We start from the raw sequence: 5,594 nt of genomic DNA, 5'->3' as shown, positions 1-5,594 counted from the left end.
CCATGTTATAACCAACCATGTTATAACCATCCATGTTATAACCAAACATGTTACAACCATGTTATAACCAACCATGTTACAACCATGTTATAACTAACCATGTTATAACCATCCATCTTATAACCAACCATGTTACAACCATGTTATAACGTACCATGTTACAACCATGTTATAACGTACCATGTTACAACCATGTTATAACCAACCATGTTATAACCAACCATCTTATAACCAACCATGATATAACCAACCATGTTACAACCATGTTATAACCAACCATGTTATAACCATCCATGTTACAACCAACCATGTTACAACCATGTTATAACAAACCATGTTACAACCATGTTATAACGTACCATGTTATAACCATGTTATAACCAACCATGTTATAACCATCCATGTTATAACCAACCATGTTATAACCAACCATGTTATAACCAACCATGTTATAACCAACCATGTTATTACCATGTTATAACCATCCATGTTACAACCAACCATGTTACAACCATGTTATAACGTACCATGTTATAACCATGTTATAATCAACCATGTTATAATCATGTTATAACCAACCATGTTATAATCATGTTATAAGCAACCATGTTATAACCATGTTATAACCAACCATGTTATTAGCATGATATAACCGACCATGTTATAACAATGTTATAACCATGATATAACCGACCATGTTATAACAATGTTATAACCAACCATGTTATAACAATGTTATAACCAACCATGTTATAACCAACCATGTTATTACCATGTTATAACCAACCATGTTATAACCATGTTATAACCAACCATGTTATAGACATGATATAACCAACCATGTTATTGCCGTGTTATAACCAACCATGTTATAACCATTATATAACCAACCATGTTATAACCATGGTATAACCAACCATGTTATAACCATGTTATAACCAACCATGTTATAACAATGTTATAACCAACCATGTTATTACCATGTTATAACCAACCATGATATAACCGACAATGTTATAACAATGTTATAATTAACCAGGTTATAACAATGTTATAACCAACCATGTTATAACCATTATATAACAAACCATGTTACAACCATGTTATAACGTACCATGTTATAACCATGTTATACCCAACCATGTTATAACCATCCATGTTATAACCAACCATGTTACAACCATGTTATAACCAACCATGTTATAACCATCCATGTTACAACCAGCCATGTTACAACCATGGTATAACGTACCATGTTATAACCATGTTATAACCAACCATGTTATAATCATGTTATAACCAACCATGTTATAATCATGTTATAAGCAACCATGTTATAACCATGTTATAACCAACCATGTTATTAGCATGATATAACCGACCATGTTATAACAATTTTATAACCATGATATAACCGACCATGTTATAACAATGTTATAACCAACCATGTTATAACAATGTTATAACCAACCATGTTATAACCAACCATGTTATAACAATGTTATACCCAACCATGTTATAACCATCCATGTTACAACCAACCATGTTACAACCATGTAATAACCAACCATGTTACAACCATGTTATAACGTACCATGTTATAACCATGTTATAACCAACCATGTTATAACCATCCATGTTATAACCAACCATGTTATAACCAACCATGTTATAACCATCCATGTTACAACCAACCATGTTACAACCATGTTATAACGTACCATGTTATAACCATGTTATAACCAACCATGTTACAACCATATTGTAACGTACCATGTTATAACCAACCATGTTATAACCATGTTATAACTAACCATGTTACAACCATATTATAACGTACCATGTTATAACCAACCATGTTATAACCATTATATAACCAACCATGTTATAACCATGGTATAACCAACCATGTTATAACCATTATATAACCAACCATGTTATAACCATGGTATAACCAACCATGTTATAACAATGTTATAACCAACCATGTTATAACCATGTTATAACTAACCATGTTATAACCATGTTATAACCAACCATGTTATAATCATGTTATAACCAACCATGTTATAACAATGTTATAACCAACCATGTTATAACCAACCATGTTATAACCAACCATGTTATAACCAACCATGTTACAACCATGTTATAACGTACCATGTTACAACCATGTTATAACGTACCATGTTACAACCATGTAATAACCAACCATGTTACAACCATGTTATAACGTACCATGTTATAACAATGTTATAACCAACCATGTTATAACCATCCATGTTATAACCAACCATGTTATAACCAACCATGTTATAACCATCCATGTTACAACCAACCATGTTACAACCATGTTATAACGTACCATGTTATAACCATGTTATAACCAACCATGTTACAACCATATTATAACGTACCATGTTATAACCAACCATGTTATAACCATGTTATAACTAACCATGTTACAACCATATTATAACGTACCATGTTATAACCAACCATGTTATAACCATTATATAACCAACAATGTTATAACCATGGTATAACCAACCATGTTATAACCATGGTATAACCAACCATGTTATAACCATGTTATAACCAACCATGTTATAACAATGTTATAACCAACCATGTTATAACCATGTTATAACTAACCTGTTATAACCATGTTATAATCATGTTATAACCAACCATGTTATAATCATGTTATAAGCAACCATGTTATAACCATGTTATAACCAACCATGTTCTTAGCATGATATAACCAACCATGTTATAACAATGTTATAACCATGATATAACCGACCATGTTATAACAATGTTATAACCAACCATGTTATAACAATGTTATAACCAACCATGTTATAACCAACCATGTTATAACCAACCATGTTACAACCATGTTATAACGTACCATGTTACAACCATGTTATAACGTACCATGTTACAACCATGTTATAACCAACCATGTTATAACCAACCATGATATAACCGAACATGTTATAACAATGTTATAACCAACCAGGTTATAACAATGTTATAACCGACCATGTTATAACCGACCATGTTATCACCGACAATGTTATAACCATGGTGTAACCAAGCATGTTATAACAAACCATGTTATAACCAACCATGTTATAACTAACCATGTTATAACCAACTATGTTATGACAAACAATGTTATAACCAACCATGTTATAACAAACCATGTTATAATCATACATGTTATAACCAACCATGTTACAACCATGTTATAACCATATTATAACGTACCATGTTATAACCAACCATGTTATAACAATGTTATAACCAACCATGTTATAACCATCCATGTTACAACCAACCATGTTACAACCATGTTATAACCAACCATGTTACAACCATGTTATAACGTACCATGTTATAACCAACCATGTTACAACCATGTTATAACCAACCATGTTATAACCATCCATGTTACAACCAACCATGTTACAACCATGTTATAACGTACCATGTTATAACCAACCATGTTATAACCATTATATAACCTACCATGTTATAACCATGTTATAACCAACCATGTTATAACCATGTTATAACAAACCAAGTTATAACCATGTTATAACCATCCATGTTACAACCATGTTATAACCATCCATGTTACAACCATGTTATAACCAACCATGTTATAACCATCCATGTTACAACCAACCATGTTACAACCATGTTATAACGTACCATGTTATAACCATGTTATAACCAACCATGTTACAACCATATTATAACGTACCATGTTATAACCAACCATGTTATAACCATGTTATAACCAACCATGTTATAACCATTATATAACCTACCATGTTATAACCATGTTATACCCAACCATGTTATAACCATCCATTTTATAACCAACCATGTTACAACCATGGTATAACCAACCATGTTATAACCATGTTATAACCAACCATGTTATAACAATGTTATAACCAACCATGTTATAACCATGTTATAACTAACCATGTTATAACCATGTTATAACCAACCATGTTATAATCATGTTATAACCAACCATGTTATAATCATGTTATAAGCAACCATGTTATAACCATGTTATAACCAACCATGTTCTTAGCATGATATAACCAACCATGTTATAACAATGTTATAACCAACCATGTTATAACCAACCATGTTATAACAAACCATGTTATAACCAACCATGTTACAACCATGTTATAACGTACCATGTTATAACCATGTTATAACCAACCATGTTATAACCATCCATGTTATAACCAACCATGTTATAACCAACCATGTTATAACCATCCATGTTACAACCAACCATGTTACAACCATGTTATAACGTACCATGTTATAACCATGTTATAACCAACCATGTTACAACCATATTATAACGTACCATGTTATAACCAACCATGTTATAACCATGGTATAACCAACCATGTTATAACCATTATATAACCAACCATGTTATAACCATGGTATAACCAACCATGTTATAACCATGTTATAACCAACCATGTTCTTAGCATGATATAACCAACCATGTTATAACAATGTTATAACCATGATATAACCGACCATGTTATAACAATGTTATAACCAACCATGTTATAACAATGTTATAACCAACCATGTTATAACCAACCATGTTATAACGAACCATGTTATAACCAACCATGTTACAACCATGTTATAACGTACCATGTTACAACCATGTTATAACGTACCATGTTACAACCATGTAATAACCAACCATGTTATAACCATCGATGTTACAACCAACCATGTTACAACCAACCATGTTACAACCATATTATAACGTACCATGTTATAACCAACCATGTTATAACCATGTTATAACCAACCATGTTATAACCATTATATAACCTACCATGTTATAACCATGTTATAACCAACCATGTTACAACCATGTTATAACGTAACATGTTATAACCATGTTATACCCAACCATGTTATAACCATCCATGTTACAACCAACCATGTTACAACCATGTTATAACGTACCATGTTATAACCATGTTATAACCAACCATGTTATAATCATGTTATAACCAACCATGTTATAATCATGTTATAAGCAACCATGTTATAACCATGTTATAACCAACCATGTTATTAGCATGATATAACCGACCATGTTATAACAATGTTATAACCATGATATAACCGACCATGTTACAACAATGTTATAACCAACCATGTTATAACAATGTTATAACCAACCATATTATAACCAACCATGTTATAACCAACCATGTTATAACAATGTTATACCCAACCATGTTATAACGTACCATGTTACAACCAACCATGTTACAACCATGTAATAACCAACCATGTTACAACCATGTTATAACGTACCATGTTATAACCATGTTTTAACCAACCATGTTATAACCATCCATGTTATAACCAACCATGTTATAACCAACCATGTTATAACCATCCATGTTACAACCAACCATGTTACAACCATGTTATAACGTACCATGTTATAACCATGTTATAACCAACCATGTTACAACCATATTATAACGTATCATGTTATAACCAACCATGTT

This window comes from Rhamphochromis sp. 'chilingali' (genome assembly GCF_963969265.1).
Source record: "Rhamphochromis sp. 'chilingali' genome assembly, chromosome: 1".
Classification (NCBI taxonomy): Eukaryota; Metazoa; Chordata; class Actinopteri; order Cichliformes; family Cichlidae; genus Rhamphochromis; species Rhamphochromis sp. 'chilingali'.
The sequence above is the reverse complement of the archived record's forward strand: the minus strand, read 5'-3'. Positions refer to the sequence as shown.